This window comes from Myodes glareolus, chromosome 1 (genome assembly GCF_982192425.1).
Source record: "Myodes glareolus chromosome 1, mMyoGla1.1, whole genome shotgun sequence".
NCBI lineage: Eukaryota > Metazoa > Chordata > Mammalia > Rodentia > Cricetidae > Myodes > Myodes glareolus.
Genome location: NC_142026.1, coordinates 22,390,286 through 22,417,285, shown reverse-complemented (window position 1 = coordinate 22,417,285; position 27,000 = coordinate 22,390,286). Strand labels below are relative to the sequence as shown.

The window sequence follows — 27,000 nt, the reverse complement described above, 5'->3', positions numbered from 1 at the left end:
GCTATCTATGAACTCATAGAGGCCTCTATAGAGCCCAAGTGCCCAGCGAAGAACTCACAGCGCATGCATTGGAGCTCACCTGGTCATGTAGGGAGTTCCCAGTGTGTATGGGAACTCGCATACTGTCGTGATATATGATCGTGGTGTGACAGGATAACCATAGATCCCACTGTCTTCTCTGTACATCTCATAGAGCAGTTGTAACGACAGCTCACAGTGGCCTCCGAGGTCCCATACTACGCTTCTAGCCATCTCATTATAGAGGTCATAAAGCTGTTTATTAAACTCATAATGCCATGTATATTGGCTTCAGTGACCTGTTTAGAGCTTGTATTGCCTCGTTGATAGCTCACAGTACACTGTGTGGAGTTTGTAATGCCTTTTATGGAGATCACAGTACTCCTGAGTAGGGAACATCACAGTACAAATTTATTGAGCTCACACTGTCTTGTAGAGTGCTCCTGCAGCACATTTTGTAGCCATAAAGATTCCCATTATGCATTCATCATGCTTCTCTGAGCGATGTCGTGTTGTCCTGTATAGCACATGTGATGCTCTACATGCATCTCCTGATCGATATGGTATAAGCCATTCTTTGCTGTCCATAATTCATTTTTCCTGCTCTCTAGGCTACAGTGCTCTCCACAGGTGCCATGTTACAGTATATTGGGCTCACATTGCCCTGCATAGAGCCTATAGTACATCTATGACTTGACAGCACACTTGTCTAGAATAGATAATTCCATTTCTGTGCCTAAAATTGGACCATTTATGGATGACTGTGCATCAGAATGAGACATGTAATTCCCTCTATGGAAATTGTGGTACCATTCCATTCGTCTCACATTACGGTTGTTCCTTTTTCAGGTGTATCATGGTCCGCACAAAGATCTTCCTGCATTTGTATCCATCTCATAATACAAATTATAGCTGTCATTTTATGGTTGTCATCAGGTTGTGAATAGAATGACAGGACCCAATAGATTGGAAAGTGCACCCAGGAAAGACTTCGTGAAGTACTGTATGCATTTGCAACCACCATAAGTACTTATGACCCCTCAGACTCAGCTCGCAGTTCACACTGCAGATACTGTGGTCCCCTATCTAGAAATCATATGGCAAGACATAGACGTCATAGCATCCGAAGTCACCTCATGCTGTCTATATTGATCGCCATGGTCCTGTACACAGCATACAGCGGCTGAACAGAGAGCATCTTGTGCACTTAGTCAGGATCTCAGTGCCCCTGCACAGAAAGAGAAGCATGAATGGTGCGGGAGAATTGTCTGTATTCTGTCAGTCATGTTTTAAATAAACGCTGATTGGCCAGGCAGGAAGTATAGGTGGGTCAACCAGACAGGAAGTAGAGGTGGGGCAATGAGAACAGGAGTATTCTGGGAAGCAGGAAGTTCCTTCCACAGTTCTTCCCAGATCACTGAAGAAGCAAGATGTGAGCTGCCCCACTGAGAAAAGGTACTGAGCCATGTGGCTAACATAGTTAAGGATAATGGGGTAATATACATTAAAGGAGCTAATACGAAGCCTGAGCTAGTAGGCCAATCAGTTTATAATCTTATGGAGACCTCTGTGTGATTTTCTCTGGGACTAAACGGCGGGGGGACTGGGTGGGACAGAAAGCCCAACGAGCCTGGCCCTCCTGTTACACGTGAAGAACAACCCAAGCCCTTAATGAATTCACAGACCCAGAAGTCCCTCTCTTGTCTCGGTTGCTCACAGAGCTTGTCTGCTACATCACCTACTTCCTGAGACAACATCTCTCCTTCTCCTTGCCACCCAGCTGCTTGTAGACTGTTACAGCTAGGACTCCTTGCTGCTGTCTGAGTTCTAGCTCAGAAAAAGCAACATTTTTCTCTCTCTAACATTTTCTCTTTCCCCTCTTTCTAACCTCCCAATACTAGCTAGAATCCTACACCTGCTTGGCCAGATGTTCTAGGAATTCTCACTCTCTCTAAAGGAGAGCCAAACCCCAAACTCTACCCCTTACCCTCACCCCCACCCCCTCAAACCCACTCCAGAAGGCTGGATATGGATTTCATTCCTGAGCTTACTGGCCTTTTTGACTTTCACTCAAAGTCTACTGTGGTGGTTTGAATGAAAATGGTCCCTGAGGGCTCCTAGGCTGTGATACTTTGAGGAGATATAGCCTCTTGGAGGAAGTGTGTCATGGGGTGGGCTTGAGGTCTCACATGCTCAATCCTACTGTGTCATTGTCTCTTCCTGCTGCCTGTGCATCCAGATGTAGCTCTCTCAGCCACCTCTCCAGCACCACGTCTGCCTGCATGCCACCATGTTTCCCACCATGTTGACAATGGACTAAACCTCTGAATTGTAAGTCAGCCCCAATGAAATATTTTTTATTTTCAGAGATGCTGAGGTCATGGTGTCTCTTCACAGCATTAAAAACCCTAACTAAGCCATCCGTGTTCTCCCAGCCGTTCAGGATTTTAGCTCGCCTACTCTGGTGTTTTTACTCTCAAACTCCAATAAAACTTTCCTTGGGTTTTCCTTTCATGTTCATCTTTAAATTCAGGTACCCATGAGACCAGAAACCTGCAAAAGGGGCCCTTTTATTCTCTGGTAGGTGTTGTAGACTAGAATATTGCTTTAACTATATACAGATGTGTTACACTTGTATATGTTGCAGAATATTATTTTATCTATTTAAAGGTGTGTTACATTTGTTTATGCTGCATTTGTTTAATTATGTAAAGATGTGATGCTGTTTCACACACTAATGCACCTGATTGGTCTAATAAGTTGGTCGGCCAATAGCTAGGCAGAAGAGGAATAGATGGGGCTGGCGGGCAGAGAGAATAAACAGGAGGAAAAATCTCAGCTCAAGAGAGACAAGAATGAGGAAGAAAGAGAGGAAGACACCCAGGGCCAGCCAGTTAGCCACTAGCTAGCCAGACATAGAGGAAAGGGAACAGAGACACACAGAATGAAAGAGGTAAAAAGCCTAGAGTCAAAACATAGATGAAGAAAAACAGGTTAAATGAAGTTATAAGAGCTAGTGGGACAAGCGTAAGATAAGGCCGAGCATTTATAACTAATAAGTCTCTGTTTTTATTTGGGAGCTGTTTGGTGACCCAAAAGAAAGTTACAGGTAGGTACACCCTTTCCTGGGAACACTCTGACGAGCATACCCCAAAATCATGTTTTGCCAAATTCCCCATCATTCTGTGGCCTAGTGAGGTTAACACATGATAACTCCAAGCTATGGATTTTTTTTATTAACATGTCATTGAGCAGTTATTGTTCTCATTGGTCCTCACAGAGACCCAGCAGCATTCATAGAGACTATAAGAGTTTCTCAACTGGTATACCGAGCAGGTATTCTTTCTTTCTCCTTTGAGGTCATGCGGGGTCTGCTCCAGTCCTATTACTGGACCCGAGTTCCCCACTGCTATTCCACTCACTGAATTCTCTGCTTCTTGAGTGTGGGAGTTATCTTTGATGTCAGCTGTCTCTGCGTGTCCCATTCACACCCCGCTAGAAAGACTGTCCATCTGGTGTAGTGTAGACAACACTGAGCCAAGTTGTCCCTCGAAGAAGGCATGGGAGTCACTCTGAGCTAACTAAGCTAGGCTTGGAGGGGAAGTTACAGGTGAAAGTGCTTGCTTAGCATGCCCAAGGCCCTGGGTTTATCCCCAGGACCACCATAAAAACAAAAACAAAACAACCGACCTGAGCAGGCAGCAATTACAATAGTAACTGTTGTGGGTTTGGCGCCCTGCCAACTCCTGGAGCTGCGTATTTCCATCACTAGGAGTCGCATGTGGAGTTGTGCATCCACTCATGCCCCCTTACAGGTCCTGCCCATTTTGTTCTCTCTGTCTCCTAGTCTCTCAATCTGTCTCTCTTTCTCATGTCTCCGTTCCAAGACTGTCTTTCACCTTCCTCCTCCCCCCCAAAAACATCCTGCATTAGATCTATTACGCATTGCACGGTGATCTCTTAGTGACTTACCTGGGCAAGACCTGACAAAGGTTTCTTTCCCAATGCTTTATCCTGACAGTATTCCCCTCTGTGGAAGTCCGCTGCACATTAACCCATACACAACAGGCACAATGCTACAGTTCAAACAAACAAGCCTTTTTTGGGGGGGGATAATAATATAATTACATGACTTCCCATTCTCTTTTCTCCCTCAAATCCCTTCCTTTCCCACCACCATCCCCTTGTTGTTTTGCAGATTCGTGGCTATTAGTTTTGGTTTTTTATCAGTTTAGGAGCTCAAACCCAGGGCTTCATGCTTGCTAAGTCACTAACACAAATCTGAAGCCTGCCTTATAGTTTCAGTGTGAAGTGTTCCCTATAGATTAATGTGACTGAACACTCGATCCCCATCTGGGATTGAGCCGTGTGGCCAGAGCCTGGCTGGGGGAAGTTAGTGACTTAAGGTTCATTTTGATAGTTGGGCCCCACTCCCTTTATGCTCCCTGCTCCCTGAGAACGGGTACAAGGAGACCAGTCCCCTCACACTACTGCTTCCATGCCTCCCCAGCCAGAGGCAGAATGCCCATTTCCTGTCTCCTTCTGTTCCCCAGACCCTGTGGGGCCCTCATACTTCCATTTTGTTGCCTTCACCTTCTTTCCACATGGACAGTGACTGTCTTCCAAGGGCTAACATGAACATCACTTAAAATGGAGATCTGTCAGGGAGGTCCAAATAGCCCATTCCAAATCGGTTTCCTTGGTATGTTTTGAGTTGGTTACTCAAACTTTGAATACGGGAATGACAACTGGCTTTTAGGAAAATTGCATATACATTGGAAATACTATACAGGCTGAGGCTGTTCCCTCTAAAAACCCCTTATCAGCTCAGGAAAGATCTCACTAGGCAGAGATACTCAGGGGCTGACCCCTGCCCCAGAATGTGGTGACTGTAGGCAGTCTCCTCTATTGTAGGTGGCTGCTTGTTCATCCCAGCCGTTCAACCACACAGAAACTGTATTATTTAAATCACTGCTTGGCTCATTAGCACTAGCTTCTTATTGGCTAACTCTTACATCTTAATTTAACCCATCTTCATAAATCTGTGTATCACCACATGACTGTGGCTTACCAGGTAAAGTTGTGGTGTCTGTCTCTGGTGGGGTTACATGGCTTCTCTCTGACTCTGCCTCCCTTCTCCCAGCATTCAGTTTAGTTTTTCCTGCCTAACTAAGTTCTAACTTGCTATAGGCCAAACCAGTTTCATTATTCATTAACCAATAAAAGTAACACATAGACAAAAGGACCTCCCACACCACTCCTCTATACTAGGACAAGTTTGTTATCTTTCTTCGGTCCACCTGCCCAACCCCTTCCCTAAGCACCCAGCAGGCCTCTCTTCCTGTAGCTCAGAATGCTCATTAAGAGTGGGCAGTATGGTTCAGTCCTGCTTGCCTAGCATAAGTGAGATCCTCTGTTCAACTCCTGAGTGCTACCTGTTGGGTTTCATGCAATGTGTATGCCCAGAAATGACCACCTTGGCCTATCTCAAGATGGACTATAGAAGGATTTCTGGCAGTTAGATAACAGCCTGCATACCCCAGGAACTTGTGGGATGGGTTCCCATCTGCCAAAAGGAGTGATTTCCCTTGCCTCTGACAGAAGGGACATAGGACTTTCCATTGACATCCACCCATGGTCGCATATCAAAGACCATGCCAGGCTGCTACAGTCCCTCGGCTATAAAATGGACAATGTTCCTCTTCATGGCTGGGCTCTTGCAGATGCCTAATGTGTGAGAACGCATCTATATACCTTTGTGTGATACAAAGTGGCGTGATGGAGGAGAGACCCTTCTCAGTGCTGTGACAGGGTGCCCCACAGAAACAAACTTACAATCTGTCGATCATGGCAGCAAGGCTGTAGTGGCAGAAACAGCTCTGTGGAAGCAGGAGAGAAAGGTGGTGGCTTGTTCACACGCAGCAGACAAGAAGCAACTCAGGTCAGAACCAGGATATATATATATATATATATATATATACACACACACACACACACACGCACACGCACACATATACATATATGTGTATATATGTATATATATATTCTCCAAAGGACCTTCTGACCTTGCTTCTACTAGCCAGGTTCCACATTTAAAAAGTCTCCATAGTCTTTAAAACAGCTCTACTAATCGGAGACTGAGTATTTAAGACATGAGCCTGCCTGGGTACGGTGGTGCACTCCTATTATCCCAGCTCTTGGGAGGTAGAAGCAGAAAGATCATGAGTTCAAGGCCAGCCTTTGTTACATTTAGTGGGTTCACTGTCTTCCTAGGCTACATGAGACTTTATTCCCCCAAACAAACAAAAACATAAGCCTCTGAAAGACATTTCAGATTCAAATCGCAATGGGTCAGAGAAAAGTATCACAAAGATGTGTGATGTAAGCCTTGGGTAAGCTCCGTGGACCAATCGCACACAAAATAGGGATGCTTATGGCTCTAAGTGATAGATTTCCTTAGCTCTACTCACTTGACTGTGTTTCTTGCTGAGTGTTTTCTTTCTTTTCTGCCTGGATTGACTTGATGAGCTAACCATGAAGAATGTTTCTGGAGTCACGGCTTCCTCATTTCTGTGGGATGTAGACCAAAGACTAAGAGCTAATCTAGAAAGCTGGCTTTACCAGAATGCACAGCGGTATTTGTTCCTGGACCTTAGATTTCTTCTGCTAAACGAAACATTTAACTTTAAGCATTTCAGCTCTTGTGTGGAGCAGCATACAACATTCCTTAGTTTAATAGTTTTGCCTGTGTAACGATAGTTAAGTGTGTGGACCTTCTCTTTGGGAAAAAAGGAAGGTTTTGAGTTTTGGTTTGCAGACAAATATACATCCACTTTGTTAGTTTCAAGAATGTTATTTTCCAAGGCAGCTGTGGTAGAAGCAAGCGCCTTAACCCACTATGGAGTCAGGAAAGACGGTGTGGGGTAGTTTAGAACATCTTTCCCTTTTCTGATAAAATTGAAGTCAACTCTCTTTTCTCTTCAGAGATTGCTACTTAGAGATTTTCTTCTAAACTAAATTTTTTTTCAGCAAGAGAGTGGGAAACTATTTTCTTGTTTCGAGAGAGAATTTTGTTTCATGTGGCTCTTTAAAAGGAAGTGAGTGATTATCGAGGGCTGGGTCTGCATTAGTCGGCTCCCCTGTGCTTCCGAAGAGGAAGGCTTTGGACAATGGGGTCACGAACTGCTATTTCAGAATGATTATAAGTAGGTGGGTCCAGACACACCCCTTTGAGTTTCCACTCCAGTTAAGCACACCATCTCTCCTACACTGCTCCTCTGGCTTTCAGCAGACTCCAAAGAGAAGAGCTACACTCTAACTACAAAAGCAGTTCCAGGGCCGGGTGATGTTTGCGCTTGGTTGGATAAAGCTTAACTTTGGAGAAGATGATTAATAATTTTTATTCAAAAAATAAGATAAATATTAGCATGAATTTTCTAGTAAAATATGAGCTACAGAAGAAATACTGGACATGCAAGTTCCAACCTCAGCACATATGCGGGAAAGGTGGACCGACTACAGATGTTCTGCATTTGCCAAAGTTCAGGTTCTTTCTGTAGCTAACAGATAAAGATCTTGTAGTATGGGGGTTATGCCGCATCAGAATCTATAGCTGATGTAGATTTCTACTGTTTAGCCTCTTACACTCTCTATTAACTGACTTTCCAAGCCTAGAATGTTCCAGGCATGGGCGAGCTGTAAACAAACACAAAAACCAAACCCCAAATCTAGCGCTAGGGTCCGTCCTCTCTAGAGACGGTCATCTTGCAGTAGTTGTAGTAATGTGCCCCATGTGATAACGTGAGCGTGACTTTGGCAAGATCTGCAGAAGTCAGGGAAGGATTTTGGAGGAAAGAATGCTTACGCTGATTCTCTGAGAAAGAGCTGAATCCCTCAAGGGCAAAGTGGAGGTGGTGGTTAGACAAGGGCATCGAACAGGGGGTAACCAGTGAATGGCTAAAAGGAAGCCACTTGTTGGGAAAGCTTCACATAGAAGCTCAAAGATGGAGGCTGGCTCTCTTTCCAGCCTGAGTTAAAATCAGTACTAAAATTGGTCAGGGGTGTGTGACAGGGTCCCTGGGTGTCCAGTCAGGGAATTGGGTGGACTTCACAGAGCTCTGGAGGGTTTAAGCATCTGTAATTCATGTGATGATAGTTGTGGTAGGTGGGGAAGAAGGAGAAGAAGCCTGAAACAGAGTCACAGAGACAGATAGGGTAGAAGGTAAAGGCTGGACAGTTATGTGCACCAGAGACAAGTCCCCTAAGCTTTTGGCACGTCCATTTCTTCATCTTACCACAGTGATAGCAGTGTGGCCCATCATATAATACTGTGGGGTGCTTCAAAGATTTAATGATAGACCAGAACCATTTACAACAGTGTTTAGCCCATCATAGACAAAAAGCGTTATTACTAGAAACCAGCTACATGAAAAAATGTGAACTCTGAGAGTGTGTTCTTGTGGCTCAGAGAAAGGTTTAAGGAACAAGGCAGTGAGAAGGTGTTTGGAGGACACCAGATGAGGATCCAGGCTTGTTCTTAATTGTTGACTATCAACCGTGTCCTTGCAAGGCCTTTGTAGATTCCAGAGGACACGAGTCACCTGTTTTAGTTTCTTGTGTCCTTGTTGTGACAAAAGTAACTTAAGGGAGACAGGATTGACTTTGGCTCACAGTTTGAGGGTGTGGTCCGTCAAGCCAAGATGGCGCGGCAGCAAGAGCATCAACAGCTGGCTACATTTACTCGCAGTCAGGACCCTGAGAGAGGAATCTGAGCATTCAGCTTGCTTTCTCCTTTTTATTCAGTCCATGACCCTGGCCCCAAGAGTGGTGCCACCCAAATCTTATCTCAATTAACATAACTTAGGTGATGGCTCACAAACTTCAGAGGGCTTACTGCCATGGTGATTCTAAATCCCATCGAGTTGAAAAAAAAATCACTTCTCATAGGACCCTAGCCTTGTTTTTCACGGAGGAGGTCCCACTCCAAATACAGCCACACTGGGCCTTAGAGCTTTGGAGTGTGACGTTTGGAGACAGACAGACAGATGTGCAGTGCACAGCAGCCATCAAACTAGCTTGCATGCTGGACCCCACCAAGTGTGGCAGAGGCCAAGACTGCTGATGTGCTTCATGGAATGTATTTTGGTCGTTTTCCGCACACGCCGTTAGGACAGGGCCTAATTGTTTTCCATGAAAATCCCAAGCCTGTGTCTCCTGCCAAACTTCAGAGCTACTCTGGTATTCACGTTACTTCAGTCTGAAACAGGCTTGAGTCAGGCCCACCAAGGGCTCCTCTCAAGAAGTGTGCTGCAAAGGAAGGTGTAAGATCCGCCCAGTGCAGAGGGATTGCATTCCAAATGACCCGGAAGCACGGACACCCAAAGACAGCACTGTCCTGCATCTCCTGCCTATTTTTCTTTCCTTCATTGTTCCTGGGGAAAGTTTTGGAATTAAGCTCTGATTTCTTGAGATTTCGGTGGGAAGGAAGAATAGAGGAGTGAAGTGAGTTTGAATTCCCACACCTGTGCAAAATGACGCCCTCTGAACAGACACCTGTATCGCAGCTGGTCCCACGATGCCTCGGGAATTTGGGGCACGACTGAAAGAGATAAAAGGACATGGTGTCAAAAAACCTAGAGAATCTAGTATGTGACTTGAAAACGGCATCTCAAACTTCGCGAATTCCACCTTCACAGTTGAGTGTCTTGTTAGATCCACCACCGGGGTAAATGCCTTTGAAGGATAGCACTGACATTTAAGAAAATGTTTAAACAGGAGAAAAAGAGAAGGCTTAAAGTCCTAAGGGGAAGACAAGTTGTCTAGAAGTCAGTCATTTTTTTGTTAAGTTTTAGAGGCAGAGTCTTATGTAGGGAGCCCAGACTGATCTTGACTATGTAGCCTCTACGCGACTCACTATGTAGCCAAGGCTGGCCTTGAACTCACTATGTAGCCAAGGCTGGCCTTGCCCTTCTGATCCCCCTGCTTTCACCTCTTAAGTGCTGGGATTACAGTGTGTGCTAGCATGCTCAATTTACATGTTGCTGGGTTTCATGCTTAGCTATGTCTCTGGCCTTGAACCATCCATCTGTGTGCCTTAATTATTAATTTAAAAATTCTGTTAGCTGAACACAGGGTAGAATCAGTCCCAGACCTGGTTATGATGAAATATAGCAGATTAACGGCAGGTAAACAGTGTGTGTTGTGTGTGTAGTGTGTGTGTATGGTGTGTATATACAGTATATGCATGCTATGTATATATGTGCTGCATGAATGTATGGTGTGTGTGGTATGTGTATGTAGTATGTGGGTAGAGTATGTGGGTATATAGTACGCGAACATGTATTATATATATATATATATATATATATATATATATATATATATAAATGTGCTTGATGTGAATGCTTGTCTGTAGAATACGTATGCGTGCTTGATGTGAAGTGTGCATATAGTGTGTATGTTGTATGACTATTGTGTACTATTTGATGTGAGTATTCAGGTATTGTGTACTTTGTATATGTATATATATTTGGTGTATATGGTGCAGGTATGTGTGGTATGTGTGTGCTGTATGATTATGTGTGGTATATATGTTTGGTGTGAGTATATCTATATGCTGTGTGTTCCATGTGTGTGCCTTATACATGTTTGTAAGTATGTGCCATGTGCATGCATATATGTGTTTTTGTGGTATATGTATTCGGTGTGCGTATGATGTGTGGTGTAAATCTTTGGCTTATGTTTTGTGTGTGTATGGTATATGTGTTTAATGTGAGTGGTATGTGTGTGTGTGGTATGTGCATATCATCTGTATATGTGTGAGTCTGTGGTATACGTTTGGTATGAGAATGTGTAATATGTACATGCCATGTGCATGTATGAGTGTGTAATGTGTACATGTGAGCTCCACAGATGGGGAGCACCATCACCTAATATTATCACATAAAATAATAGCATTGCTGGTGGAGCAGGCAGCCCTGTGTATCCTCAGAGGTTAGGGAGTTTCTTCTGAGGTCTGAGAACCTCTGTGTGACTGATAAGGAGTCCTGTCTCTCCAGCAGGAAGCTTGGCACAAGGACGCCTATCTCTTAGAGCAGCAGCTGCCCAAGGGGTTAAACTGCCCACAGAGATGGCATTGGGAGCGATCAGGCTTGACACTGAAGGCATACCTGGGTGTTCGCTACCAAGCAAGTGAACTACTTACTATTCCTGAAACTTCTCACTTTTCTTCTAAGCATGTTTGCTGGTTCTATGATTACACAATATGTAGGAATTCTTCCCGAGTGTCTCTGTAAAAGCAAAGATTAAGAGAATGGCAGGAAGTATACCCTTTCGGTGAGGATTTGGTGCTAATGAGGGCACGATTCCCCAAGGCCAGAAAAGCAAACTCCATCAGTGACATATAGATCACCCTCCACCATGCTTGCCGTCACCAGCTCTCCCACACTGAAGGCTGTGTGTCATGAGAGCGATTGGGTTAATGGGAGAAGATCCCCAAGCTTGCCTCCTGGCTCCCATTCTGCTGACAGGTTGTCATGACAATCCTGCAGTGTGAGGGTTTTTAGTTGACAGAGAGTCGAACATAAGCCTCATGAACCGGCCCTGCCTTTTCCTTGTTGATGCTGAGTAGCAACTGTCACAGATATCCTTCGGGTGGACACAAAGAAGTCACACCTATGCTCCCGGGAGGGAGTGAGTGCTGGTGTTCTGAGTGGCTGCAGGGAACCTGGGCAGTACCTACAGCAAATGCATCTCTGCCTAAGAGCCAGTGGCGACAGCCCTGTGTGTGTCTCTGCTTTCACCACTTTGTAAGCACGCATGAAATACTCATTGATAAAATCAGGTTCAAGTCGAATCTGACCATCTGACCACTCTCTGTCTGCCAGCCACCTGGGATCAAACCTGAAATTGGCGTGACCTGGGGGTTAACAAAAGGCTTTTCGGAGCATGTCCTAAGTATCTGAAAGATGTATTTTCTAATGTATTATCAGAGTTTGCCTGTGGCTTCTATTCTCCATTTCTTCCCCTGTCATGTTTACTATTACTGATTATAACTCACTCTGGAGCACCTAACCCTCAAACAGCCAAATGAAGGGCTGCTAAAGACATTATTTTTGTGCAGTGTGTGCATGTATGATGTATGTGTGGAGTCTAGAAAGCAGTCTTGTGTGTCCTTACTCAGGTACTGCCTATTTTTTTAAAAAATATTTTGAGACAGGGTCCCTTACTGACCTGGAATTGGCCAAGTGAGCTAGGCTATTTGGCCACTTTTCCCAGCTTTTCTTTTCTTCATAGGTGCTAAAGGCTGAACTCGGATCTTTAGCAAGGCAAGTACCTTACTGATTGAGCCTCTTTCCAGCCACTGTTAGAGACATTATAGAAACAGATAGTAATATTATACAATTAAGTGTTTATCAAATTAGTAATCTTTTGGCTGATAGGTGCATGTGTTTGTGTGTAGGTGGTGGTGGTACATTTGGAAGCAGAGGTCAATGTCAGGTGTCTTTAGTGCTTTGTACTTTCTTTTTCAGGCAGGTAGGGTCTGAACCTGGATAGTCTGGCTGACCAGTGAGCCCCAGGGGCTCTCCTATTTCCACCTTCCCAGTCCTGGAATTACAGGCATGTCACCACACTTGGCTTTTTAAATCTTTTTTAAATGTGGGTCCTGAGGATCTGAACTCAGGTCTTCAGGCTAATGCAGCAAGCACATTACTGATATGCCATCTCTGCAGCTCTTATTAATTTTTACTCTCGAAAGATCTTAACACACATCTGTAAAATATTCCATCTCTTTTAAAAAAACTACACCTGTTACTTAGAGTGATATAAGTATATGAACATGATAAACCAGAGGGAGGAGTGCTTCTGAATAGTGATTCCTTACGGCCCAGAGACATCCAAGGACTTCTCTGTGGCCAGTGAATAGGACAGAGAGTAATAGATATGTCATTTAACCAGCCCTTTGTCATAATATTGATCTTGGTTATAACGACATTTCTCCTTTACATACTGACTATGTCTCTCTAAAAAGTAAGGCCATCATCACTACTTAATTATAAAACAGTTGCATTTTAACAAAATGAGTACTAACTCCTTGGAAGCCTTTAGCGATAATCTTTCTTTCAAATTACTCCTAGAGTTGGCTTATTTGAACCAGGTGCCCGCCATGGTCATGCATTTAGTTCTTCTGTCTCAAGTCTCTTACAATCTAGAAGAGTTTTCTCCCCCTGCCTCCACCTCCTTGAGTTGGTGAAGTGTCTAGCTGGCTGTTCCATAACACTTGATCTTGTTTTATTACTCACCGAGAATGTAGTAACAGTAGACATAAGAGTCTTATCATCTCAATAAAATTTTGCATGTTTATTTTCTGATTGATAATTTCCATTTGGTCTTTTAAAAAAACCCAGACTTAAGAGTTGAGAAAACAAACCCTGCCCCTGGGCTGTGGGTATAGATCGGTTGGGAATGCTTGCCTTTCATGCATGGGGCCCTAGGTTCAATTCCCAGCACCATATAAACTAGGTGTAGTGACACATGACTCTTCAAGATCGTCTTTGGCGGAGTAGTGAATTCAAGGCTCACTAGGCAATGGGAGATCCTGCCTTAAAGAGACAAAGCAACCACCCAAGCCCTTATCTAGACTTGAGTGTGACTGGACACAGAGGAGATCTGCATCAGCGCCCCTGTGGGTTGACTTTTTGAAGCTATCCAGCTCCTATCCGCTTTTGAAAATGTCCCTCTTCTAAGTAACTGTGCTGAGTGGAAAGAGGTTTGTGGGAGTCCCACTTGCTTGTACCTGAACCTTTTTCTGTTCTCTTCTCATATAGAAATGAAACATATGGAATGGCTCTCTGTACCAGGAGTCCCTCTATTAACCCAAAGTCTTCTAGGACACTTGCCTTGGTGTTGTAGACAGGGTCTTTATCCACACAGAAAGAGGACTAGTAAAACTCGAATTTCTCATGAACTATTGAGAAAATGCCACCGACTAGTTAACTGGTATTGGCTAAGTGCTGTTTCTATGAACGACCGTGCTGCCATCGGACTGTATTCCAGTGACCCCAGGTCACCCACCTCCCTTCTTAGCTTTGTCTTTTCAACTCAGAGTCAGAAGATTGATAAGGCCCCGGCAGCTGACGAACCCAGTTCCTTGTCGTAGGAACAGCTCGCCGTCTCTCCCTCCTCGCATCAAGCAAGCTCTCCTGACAGGCAGTCATCACGCTCTGTCCTGGGAGCCTCTGGATTGGCTACGGAGCCATGAGTGAAGACGGCCCTGTTCTTAATCATCAAGCATGACTGCTGAGCAGGTTATTTCATGTCTGCTTTTATGTGCGTCAGGTTTCCCACATGGAGAAACGATTCACTTTCCTATGTTAGATCCAAATATATTCATTTATGTTAAAGTCAAATGTGTGCTGGTATAAGGTCGTTTCGTTCTGCTTGTTTTTATTTTATGTGCATTGGTGTTTTGCATGCATGTCTACATGAGAGTGTTAGATCTTGGAATTATAGACAGTTGTAAGCTGTCATGTGGGTGCTGGGAATTGAACCCAGGTCCTCTGGATGAGCAGTCAGTGCTCTTAAGCACTGAGCCATCGCTCCAACCTCTTGTGTGTGTGTTTCTTTCTTTCTTTTTAAATTAATTTATTTATTCTACATCCAGGTCCCAGTTTCCTCTCCCTCCTCTCTTTACAATCCTTCCTACCCACTCCTCTGGTCCCACCCCCAATTATTCCTGCTCTGTTTCTGTTTAAGAAAGGACAGGTCTCCCATGAGTATCAACAAAACATGGCGTATCAAGTATAAGGCTGGGCAAGGCAATCCAGTATGAGGAGTGAGGTCTCAAAACCCAGTAAAAGAATCAGAGACAGCCCCTGCTCACAGTTAAGAGTCCCACAAGAGGACCAAGTTGCACAACTGTAGCATATATGTAGACGAACTAGGTCAGTTCCATGCAGGCTTTCTGGTTGTAGATTTAGTCTCTGTGAGCCCCTAGGAATCCTAGGTTAGCTGTTTCTGTGGGTTTTCTTGTGATGTCCTTGACTCCTTGGGCTCCTACAATCCTTTCTCCCCCTCTTCTGCAGGATTCCCAGCATTAGGTTTGATGTTTGACTGGGGTCTGCACCTGCTTCCATCAGTTGCCCTATGAAGCCTCTCTGATGGCGACTGGGATAGGCGCCAACTCCATCCAGCACATCCCATAGGCAGGACAGGCTGTAGGGTTTGTGGCTGGGCTGGTGTCCCACTCCCTCCACTTGAACTCTTGCCTGGTCACGGACGGTGGACGGTGACCAGTTCAGGCTGCGTATCTGCTCTTGTAGGAGTCTTAGCTGGAACTACCCTTGTAGACTCTTGAGAGAGTCCTTTGTGCCATGGTTTTTACCTCACCCCGAAGTGCTCCTCCCCGTTTTCAGTAGTCTCTTTCAGTGTTCTCCCTCTCTGTCCGTTCTGCTTGGTTAAAAAAAAAAAAAATAGAGAGCAAGTAGATATGGTAGTACTGAAAGAAACTGGGAATTCAACATTCACATGTTGCCTGAACTAAGAAAAGAAACTTTAGCCTGTAATCTCAGCTCTCAGGGATCAGAGGCAGTGGGGTCAGAAATTCAAGGTCATCTTCAGCTACATAGTTAAAGGCTAACCTGGGCTCCTTAAGATCCTGTCTTGAAAAAAACAATTCAGCCAATCAATGGCAATGAAAGAATGGCACTGTTTTGCCTAGGCTCTGTGCCAGGAACTTGTTGCTCCATTTCTGTCTTTAGGTGACACAGGAGAAAGCTGGGTGGTGGGCCATTTGCGAGCAAGGACGCACCTTGATCTCGTATCCAACACAGCAGGGAGTCCAGCTCAGGTCTTCTTTTATGTCAACTACCTTCCCAGTTTCAAAATCAACTTTTTAAGCACGATTTGAGCACTATTATTGTTTGCATGTACACCGGGTCCCTTGCAAGCCGTCTCCATTTTTCTCGTGCGTGATCCTACGGAACAGACAGATTTAGAAAGCTCTCGAGGTTGATGCAGATTTAAAGAAAGACTCGGCGTGTCAGGCGGCCACAGAAACCGCAGCTTCACTTCGTGTCTTATAAAAGCTCGTTTACGAAACTCAATCGAGCAAAATTCCTGCTTGGGCATTTTTAAAATGGAGCAGTGTGAATGTGTAGGGTTATTTTCCCCATCCTTCTTTCTATTTTTGCCATGGGGTTGGCACAGCCCCGGCCTTTGGAAGCAGCTGGGATATAAATATAAAATAGAGACGGAGGCCCTATTAGTCGAGAACAGCTGGCTGAGCAGAGTGCGGCTCTGGGCGCTGCAGGGCCAACCAACTAGCCCAGGCATGCTGGTTTCGGTCCGACTGACTCTGGCTTTCTGCTGAGCAGGCTTTAATGATTTAAAAGTTGGCAGAGCAAGCCAGGTCTCTTGTCATGCACCCATCCATCTCTATTTTAACCTACACAGTAATTAAAGCCAGACTTTTTGTTGGAACCTCATCTTTGGCGGCATTGGAAGTGCGGCATTATATTATCTGCCTATTTCTAGACTTTTTAAAAGGTGCACATTAAATGCTAGTAAAGTGTTTGAAAATTTCTCCTGGTTCAAAGTGAGTTAGCATCATCCTAACCAATATAGATGTGCTGGCTTGTGAACGCAAGCCCTTACATTGGGAAGACACCTGCCTAAAAGCAGGCGAGTTCACTAGCATTTGCAATTCCTTTGGTAAATTCTGGGAGGATGTTTATTTAGTATGTTTTTGGAGGAACTGTTTTTAACCATTTCTTATGTGGGAAGATTTTGTGTGTGTGTGTGATCGTTTACTAAGAACTCAAACTTGACAAATAGAATTTTTTAAAAAAGAAAATCAGAGAATTAGAACTCCTATGTAAGAATAAAGTAAAAGCCTTTTTGTATATATTGTAACACACACTTATAAAGTGCCCGCTAGACACTGCCAATGTCTGTTTTAAGGTTGTGATCTTGGCCCTTGCAGAAGGGATGGCTATTTTCTCCAGCTCCCGAACCTCCAATCTTTCAGTAGAATACATACATGCATTTCTATAACATTGCTTAAATATTGTTTTGGCTTCAAATATACGGATACCACATGACTAAAATCTCAACGCTTTCATTTTTCCACCTGTTTCCTGGGTTTCTCATTTATGAAGCGGGGATACTGAGAGCCCCAACATCAGAAGGCTGCGACAAGGATTAGTTAATGTGAATTGGTGTTTAAGGCAGTTCTTATCTTCTAGCTGGTAATTGTCTAGATTTGCTAACGCGTTCTGAGTCATGCAATTTTCCCAGAGGCTTGTTCACCAAAAACCTTCCCATCACACCCCGGCCAACCGTGCCCTTCATGTAGAATTTCCCACATGCTGGGCATGGTGGCACGCCTCTAATCCCAACACTTGGGAAGCAGAGGCAAGTGGATCCCTGTGAGTTCACAGGTGGCCTGATCTACATACTCAGCTCTAGGACTGCAGGGACTACATAGGACAGTGTGGTTCTCTACCTGTGGGTCCAGACCTCTTGGGAGTCAAAGGACCCTTTCACAGAGATTGCATATCAGATATCCTGCATATCAGATATTTACATGACAACTCATGACAGTAGCAAAATTATAGTTATGAAGTAGGAATAAAAATAATTTTATGCTTTGGGGAGGGTCACCACAACATACAAAGTCTATTAAAGTGTTGTGGCATTAGTAAGGTTGAAAACCACTGACATAGAGAGACCCTGTCTCAAAAAAACCAACCATCACCAACAACAAAAGACAGCCAACCAAAGAGAAACATTTCTCATCTTATCCCATGGTCCCACCATTAACGGGTGCAAGCCACCTCCTTCAGCCACTGGGTCTCTACCTAGCCATGTCTATGCATGTATGTACTGATCTACATCCCAGAATAGCCTTTCCCCCTCTTCCTGTGCTTCTCTTCTTCTGATTTAGGCCAGAGTTCAAGCTCTCGTCTGCTGAGACTTCTGACCTCATTAATTAACTTTCTACTGTTATAAATAAAATACCATGACTTCTAGAAGGAAGGGTTTAATTGGGGCTTATGGTTCCAGAGGGTTAGAGTCCATGATGGCCAGCAGGCAGCAGATGTCAGACATGGCAGCTAGGGAGAGGAGCTGAGGGCTGAAGGCGCACATCTCAAGCCACCAAAGGAAATCACAGAAGGCATACTCAAAGTGGCTTGAGTCCTTTAAAACCTCAAAGCCCCAGTGACACACTTCCTCCAGCAAGCCTACACCTCCTGATCCCCCACAAACAATCCCCAAGTGGGGACCAAGTGTTCAAATGCTTCAGACTTATGGGGAAGCATGTCACTCAAATCACCACAGGTCAAATCCAGTGTCTTGCATTGAGCACAAATGCATATAACTTCTATTTCTTTCTCTCTATATACATATACTATACAAAGAAAGAGAGAAGGGAGTCAGGGGACTCACTGTGTAGCTCTGACTGTCCTGGAACTTGCTAGATAGCTCACAGAGATCCATCTGCCCCTGTCTCCTGAGTGCTGGAATTAGAGGCATACACGATCACACCTGGCTGATACATTATATTTAATTATGTGATTGATTAATATTTGCTTCTCTTATCACAATATAAGCTCTTGAGTCAAGAGCAGTTTTTTTTTAAAAAAACTAATTTATTATCATATTTCTGTTATCTGGTTCTGTTGTTAAATAACACCATAGATACTAAAAGGACGTGGGCTGAAGAAGTAGATTAGGTTAGTCTATATTCATGTGTTTCTTGAATCAATCCTGTGTCACTTGTCATTTAATTACAAGAGTCATATATAGTGCTTGCAACAAGTATCAAAAATGCAGAAATATATAAACCAATGAATCTGCCCCCATATCCCCATCTCATCCTCCAGAGGGATCCACTATTTATACAAATTTGGGTTATGACCTGGCAGATATTTTTCTCCTGTATGTTTAATAACCATACACACACATTCACATATGTAGTTTCTGTCAGAAAACTAAATTGTATGATATATATATGTGTGCATATATATATGTTAAATACTTAACACTGTGATAGAATTATATTTCTATGTCTATAGACAGTAGACCTCAATTATTAAAATGATAACAAAATACTTTATGAAGGTCAAAAACAATAACATGAGCACCCAAGAGCGTCCCATCCAGTTTAGTAAAGGTTTTCAGTAGTATGCTCACACTAGACACACTCTTGAGCTAACCTCCATCTTGAAGTTGGTGTTTCCCATTCACATAATTATAATTTTGTCTTTTACAGTGTCTTATGCATCCACTCCAGCACCGAACTGCATCTCCAGTCCTCTTTTTGTTTAAGCACTGAAATTCAAATCTCTAATCACTGGAAAATCTTGACACATTTCCAAATTTTATACTGATGGTAGAATTGTGTGTTGTGTTTTCTGCATCTCTTTCCTGAGCATTTGATCTGTGAGAGTCATTTAAAAATGAAATGGTGTGTGTGTGTGGAAAGAATTGGGGTTGGAAAAAATTCACTGGGGAGAGGAGGAAGAAGGGGAGTACTTGTCAAAAAACTTGTGGAAACTCTCTAAGCTAATCAGAAAACCATAATTGAACCCAGGGTTGGGGAACAGATCCGACCCGGAACCTGGGATGTTCTCAAGGTTGCTCCAATAAACCTCTTTTTGCAGTGGGCTTGACCTGGGATGTTCTCAAATTTGCTCCAAGAAGCCTCTTTCTGCAGTGGACTGCATTAGGTACAGAGATGCATAACTGGTCAAAGTGCTGACAAGGAAAGATTGAGTGCTTAGAACCAAATGGGGCATCATTATCAACCCCCCAGAGAGTTCCCAAGGCTCAGGGAAGATCATGGAAGAAGAGTCTTCGAGTTGAAGATGGCAGGGAAGGAGAGCTATGATATCCCGTGTTCTGGATCTGCCATGGCTCTTATACTCTTATACTGTAGACAGCTGCATAAGAACGACACAAGACTAAACCAGTCAAAACACTATCGCAGATGGGAAGAGAGACACGGGCCCCACTGCCAGCCGAGGAGCTATTTGGCAGTGGATGGCTGAGGGAGAGAGGGGTTGTTTTAGTGCAGAGGTGTAACCACTGATACGCTGCTCATGATCTGGTTGTAAGTGGAGACATGGAAAAGAAACTGCCCAAATGGCTGCTCCATGATTGGCGGATGTTTTATTGTGTGTGCACATGTGCAAATGAGCAAGAGAGAGAGAGAGACAGACACAGAGAGAGAGACAGAGAAAGGAGAGAAGAGAGAGAGAGAGAGAGAGAGAGAGAGAGAGAGAGAGAGAGAGAACAGCCAGAGGCATCTGGATGAGCCCAGAGCCGATTGGACATGGCCAGCCAGGGCTAGGGAAGCAGGAATAGAGGAGAATAGCGAGAAAGAACAGTAGAGACTAGCAATAAAGAAAACAGTAAAGAATATCAAGAGAGAGAATAGTAGGGGCAAGGGGAAACCTTGCTGATATGTAGAGACCTGATGGGTTGTAAGGGGAAAGGAAGTCTGTACACTACAACAACCTGGGAGCTAGCGTGGTGGGGGACGAGAGAAAAGGGCCAGGATGCTATCATGGGCTTTGAGATAAATAACAAGTGTGAATGGGGACTGAGAGAGCCTGAGGCTACTAGCATGAACTCTGTCATGCTGGTAGGCACCACAGGTATATGCCAATATAGAGCCATGTGCCCCTTCTTCCTGAGGCAAGGAAGAATGACTCCTCTTGGCTGACGGAACCCATTTCTCAGGTTCCTGAGAAACGGTAGCTGTTATGGAACCACCAGAAATCCTTCTATAGTCCAGCTTGAGGCATTTCTAGGCTCAATTTTGGACCAAGTCAGTGGACCTGCCCCTTTGCAGGGTTAAATGAACACCTTGAACCTGACACTAGTAAATAACCCCATACCCATGCACACACAAGGGATTCTTAGGAGACTCTGTGGATACAAATAGATAAGCTAGACAGTATGACAGATGAAGAATGGGTCCAGAGAGAGCGGGAAGGAGGCGGGAGATGGATGCGATAAAAACATAGTCATTGTTCTTTTAAAAGATATGATGGTGGGATGCCCCGAGCAGCCTGCGAGCCAGGCAGAGGCTGCCGCCAGAGCAGTGCAGGTTCCCTGGGCAAGCGGCAGAGTCAGGCGGCTGGATGCGGAGGACGGCAGAGTAAATGAACATAAGGCTATATATAAAGCTAAACATTTATTACTTAGAGAAGAGGGAGACATTTATTACTTAAAGAAGAGAAAAACAGAGAGACATGGAGGGAAACATAGGGAGAGACAGAGACACGTGTGGAGACGGGGGACAGAAAGAGAGAGAGTTAAGATGGCAGCGAGGGAGGTCAGAAGTGGCTGAGAGTGGGCGTGGTTACCTCTTAAAGGGACCAGACCCAAAGGAATAACAATAGTGAACGTGTATGAAATTGTCAAGGAATAAATAAAGACGGTTTCATTCATTTCCCTCAACATAGAGTCTTCTGCAAGAGCACCTCTACTGCTGGGTGGTCTGTCTCCCCTCACTGCCCTTTCTATGAATTGGTGAAGTTACACACAGCTTTGATCTTACTGTCTTTTGTGCACACGTGGGGCGATTTCTCTGGAAATTCTCTTTAGGAGGTCAAAGGTTAGAAGGCATGCTCACTTTCAGCCTTTCTAGCTGCCCACGATTTCTGTATTATTTTATATTTTTTTATGTTAGCCGTCATAGTCACACACGATAAGACTATACACTAACTTATTTCATAGCATTCTACAAAACTAATCATACCAATGTATTCACCCATCCCCTACTGTGCTTAAGCGGATTTTATCTGGAGAGAAGACAGGTTGCGGCACCCCAAAGCTCCCCGGCTGCTTGCTGGCTTCTTTGAACTCATTAGATCCTTCTCCCTTGAGTCAGGTCAATTATTACCGCTGTTTCTTTTCTCTTCCACGGGTGATGAAATCAGCCTGAGGGGTTAGGAACTGCAGAGACAGGTGGGAGGGGCCAGGCCCCTGGCTCCCTGGTTTATAGGCCAGAACTACAACTGGCTGGGCTAAGGGAAGTGAAGTCACAGCCGAACACAACAAAGGGCAGGGAGGAAACACATTGTCTTTGTTTGTACCCGTGAAAACCAGGGATCAACCACCGCATGGTTCAGGGAAGTGGGAAACAGATGGTAATTTGCTAGGAACCCGATAGCATTGTGTGGGTCTGGGCAGGAAGTATTCTTTGGAGAGCTGGGAGGGAGGTTTCCAGTAGAGAGCCAAGGCTGGGAGAAGGTGCCTACGATAGCTATTTACACATCTTCGCTTATAGGACAGCCTTAAAAGTGGGCATAGCCAAGTCTCCATCACTTTGGGTTGCTTCTCTTGCCAGGGTTCCCAAGAAACCAGGAGCTGGGATGCATGGGCACATGTATGGGCATGCGTGCATGCGTGCACATGTGAACGCTTGAGTGTGCGTGTGAGAGCATGTGTGTGTGCATGCTTGCATGTTAGGGAAGCACACTCTTAGAGGGGTCTGGAGCACTGGGCAATGACCAAATCTAAAAATAGTCCATATTCCTGTGTCTTCTTTCCCTTCTGAAATGTGTCTCGGAGTCCCGAGACTTACCTGAGTAGCCACAGTTGCTGTACAGGTTCCCTCAGATGTGGTAGAGAAGCATTAAAACCAGACATTCAGGCTCTGCCAACAGCCAGTTCTGTGGGGACAATAACATCCCTCGCTCCCCATGAGGATGTCTCACCTTCTAGGAGATGCCAAGAGTCCTGTATCCATAACAGAGCTTTGCCATGCCTGCTCCACGGGTAGAGAGTGAGCGGCTACAAGCTGGAAGTGCCCGTGTGAGAGAGGTGGCCTCTCCCCACCATCGTCCCTTCGGATGCTGCCGATGGGGAGTAGATTTACCTGGGTCTGACGTCGGCTGGGAGACGGCTGCTGCTTTTCAACTGTCCTAATGGAGGAGGAGGAATGCCTCACAATTGTGACACGTCAAAGTGACAGTATCTGCCACTCAAAGCCGTGTCCTGAAATCTTGTGACCAAAGACCCAATCACCACACAGTTAGGATGGCATATCCCATTCCCTCTTTGTCCCCAGGTACCACATAAATGTCTCTTGTCTCTTACATGGAGTATGCCCATCCTCCTCTCTGCCCCGTCCCCATCATATTCTCTGTTAGTGATCACATGAAGGTTGGTCGGTGTTCATTCAGCACACAGTCTCTGGTTTGCTGCTCCACTCCGAGGTGGTACTGGATATCTCTACTCTGAATCCAATGGAGATCGTCTCAATATGTTCACACCATGTACCTTACGCTCTACCTTACTCTCCTTTTCTGGCTTAGTTCTTATTTGGTATTGACAGCCTCGCCCAAACCCATGGACACTACCGTGTGAAGCCTGATTGGATGATAGCCAGCTCACATGCCTACTCACTGGGTTTCCATACGGCATTTGGATCAGTGGGTCCTCAAAGTATGGTTTCATTTTTTTGTTTGTTTGTTTTTCCCCAAAACAACTCTTTGGCCAGGTGTGGGTAACACACACCTACAATCCCACCACTTTGGAGGCAGAGTCGGATGAACTATAATTTTGAGGCATTTTGGGCTACAGAGACTACATAATGAGATCCTGTACTTACATCCCTCTTGTCCAAGACAGCCCTTCTATGGTCCTGTCCATGTAATCAATACAGCTCAAACTGCGCTTACAAGGCCCTTGCCTTCCTTCCAGCTGAAGTGAGATGTCTGACCTTCTGGTCGACCACATCTCTGAGAGCCCTCTTCCCACAGGCTCCTGGCCCCTCAGTCCAAACCCAACCTCCCCGCCTGCCTGAATCCTTCCCTCTCACTTATCAAGACTTAAGTAGCGTCATTCCTCCTCCGCACCTCGCAGCTCCTCCCACAGATCTCCTACACTACTTTGCAGTGCCCTTGATCATGATACCAACAGCCTCAGTCAGGCACTTCTCCTGGGAGAAATGGGACCTGGACAATTGTGCCTTCCACTCTGGGGGAAGAGCCAGTTTTTCAACGTGTGAGAAATAGAAACGTATTCGATGGATTAAAGGTGGAAAGAAATGTTCTGAAAGATTCCCTGGGTGTGGGAGTGGGAACCTCAGGGTTTTAGGGTCTCACACTAGGTTTATGAGACTCACAGAACGGACAAACCCAGCAAGTCTCATGCATCCCAACAGATTTTAAGAAGTTGATGTCTTGTCACCAATGCTTCTGCCTTGCTGTCAAGAGTAGCCCCCTGGTAGCTGACAGGAACCCACTCAGGGGTTCCAAGTTTAGAGAAAATAAGGTAGAGACTCGCAGTCAGCAAGTCACAGGTGATGATGTCCTGAATGTTTCCCTCTGTGCTTTCCACAGGAGCATTGTTCCAAAAACAAAACTCACTGTGGCACTAAGAAGTCACCATTTGCTGTGAATGGGAGAGGGTGAGCATGGGTGGAGGCAGTGACAGGGTGGGGGGATGGTTGGTCAGGATATCACGTTGCTCCAGGAGAAGAAAGGGCAAAGACAGTCAGTCAAGATGCTGGCTGACCCCCTCCACTGCTCCTGATTGCAATTGCTTGGCACTTTAGCTGCCAACAGATAGATGAAAGAGATATTTTATATGAAACCACAGATGACAACCCCAAGAGGGAGAAAGAACGTTGGCTGGAAGGCCAGACAACCTGTTTCTGTGTAAGATTATTGACATCAGCCTTAGACAAAATGCTGGGAGCTAATGAGCTAATACTTTTGTCTCAAGGGTAGGGAGTTTCTCTTCAAACATGTAGAGTTATTTATGCTATTTTAAGAATTTCAAAAGCTCTTTCAAAATCCAGGGTTTGATCTAAAGTGACTCAGAAGAGCGACTCGGTAAGAGAAAGGTTGTGGGAGAGGAAAGGACCTTATACTAAGGAAAGAGAGTTATTGCTTTCAAATGTCAGCATGTGACATGAATTAAGCTTTTTTTTAAAGCTTGAGAGTTGTAATTCTTTTAAAACCTTCTAACAATTCCCAGAAAGTTAAAGCAAAATGAATCTGAAAACAATTTGTCAGTTACAGATTCTATCCCTATAAATTTTCTAATACAGAAATCGTAGGATATTATAAAATGCAATCGATGAAAACTGTCAATGGAGAGGATTCCTTTCCACGGATTGAAGTTCTAACTGAAGACTTTAAATTTGGTCATCCTACTGTTACCACGCGGTCAGGTCCATAACTTCCCCTGCCCCAGCTTCCCTGTAGTCCAAAACATTAGGAAACAGAAGTTAGAAAAGGAGACTGGGTTAATCGACTGTCTGGGCATGTCAGGGACAGAAAGAGTCTGTTCCGTCTTCCGTATATCTGCGAGACTTTCACAGTATAAAGGGAGCTATAAATGGAACCAGAAGATATGTAGACTCGGCTGTGAGCCTCCTGCCTGGTCCTTTCCCAGGGGTGCCACCATTGCTCCATTCTTAGTCATGGAGAGGCAAAGTGTCTCTTCAGAATTAGAGTCCCCAGACCATGGTCAAAGCCCAGGATCATAGCTTTTACACTACTGAAGGAAGCCATGAATATAACATGTAAAGCGGAGGAAGTTATTACCCTCATTAAAGTTGGTTGTGCATTGGAAAGCTCCTGCACACGCTGATTCAGTGCAGTGTTTTACCTTCCCTTTGAACATATTCACGGTAGAACACGGTGCACACACAGGCCCACTGACAGACGGCTATTATAATAGCAGTTTTTGTTTGTTTTTTTGTTGAGATGGGGTCTGCTGTATTGCCTAGACTGGCTTCTACACAACCCAGCTGGCCCGGCACTCACAGGAATCCCGCGGTCGCAGTCTCCTGAGTCGTGGGATTACAAATACTTGTTTCTATGCCCGACTACTGAAGGATGTAGAAACAGATTAGGTGGTGACGTCAGCTGTGTGATGTTCTGTGCAAGACTGAACAGCCTGTATCCACAGGGAAGTGTCAACTGGAAGTTGGCATGGCAGCTTTTCCTCATCTCAAGAAAACAAACAATAAACAAAGCAACAAACTATGGCTGGCTCTAGAGAGGGAGCATGGCATGCTGGCCCTCCCGATCGTTCAAATCTTCCCTCGGCCACTTCCTTGTCTGAGTCTGGGCAACTTATCTGATGTCTTTCTATGCCTCAATTTCTGGCGGGGGGAATGATATTCTCTTCTTTGTAGGTTTGTTGACTGTTTAAATCAATTCCTCTAAAGTTTTAGGACAGTTTACCAACAGATCGTCAATAGGAAGACATAATAATTACGGACATAGGAAATTTCACTTCTTACAAATTTGCACGAACCAAAGGTGACTTAGTTTCTTATGTTGTTTTAGTGCATCCAGACTTAGTTCAGTCAGGCAAACAGTTTTCTATGAGGCTAACACCGCAGAAACAAAACAATCTTTCTCTCTCTCTCTCTCTCTCTCTTTCTCTTTCTCTTTGTGACCTTGTATAAAATGGTCAAAATGAAACATAAGAGATGGGTACTGAAGGCTCTGGCAAAGGGACAAGGCTGGAGGGGTTTTAAAGAAGGCCTTCTATTCAGGTGGCCTGGCAGGCCACTGTAAACATCAGGGTATTTAAGGAGGAAGTCAGAGCCCATTGTGGTCCACCAAATGGATGTCTCTTCAGTGTAACAGAGCTACAGATGGCTATCAGCGCAACAGAGCCGCCTCCTGTTCCTCTCCGCCTGGTCATTTCCTTTACTGAGTTGAATGTAAGAACCACCCACTGGCGTGGTTCTCAGCATTATAGGTTTTTAGGTCAAACAGAAACCCCAGGGAATGCCTGAAAAAGCCAAGTCAATAGTTACCTCTGCCCAGACCGGATGGCACGGAGCTACTGCTGTTGTGTGTAGCAGAGTCCACACTTGAGTGACATTCCCTGCCGGAGCACTGGAGGAAGCCAGGAGCGTGTGTGATCTGGCTGAGAGCTTGGTTCAGAAGTTGCTGAAGTTTATCTAGAGGGCTCCGTGTGAGGCCTTGGTTCATCTTT

General features: G+C 44.8%; 1 long non-coding RNA gene across 1 annotated transcript; it reads right to left on the bottom strand.

The window, feature by feature from the left end:
• Window positions 1-8,798: 8,798 nt before the first annotated feature.
• LOC146896154 (uncharacterized) lies at window positions 8,799-26,957 on the bottom strand. The gene is made up of 3 exons (XR_015004501.2): window positions 26,819-26,957; window positions 22,749-22,955; window positions 8,799-9,616 (listed from the first exon to the last, which is right to left on the bottom strand). It is a non-coding gene; the product is annotated as an uncharacterized LOC146896154 (long non-coding RNA).
• Between the last annotated feature and the right edge of the window lie 43 nt (window positions 26,958-27,000).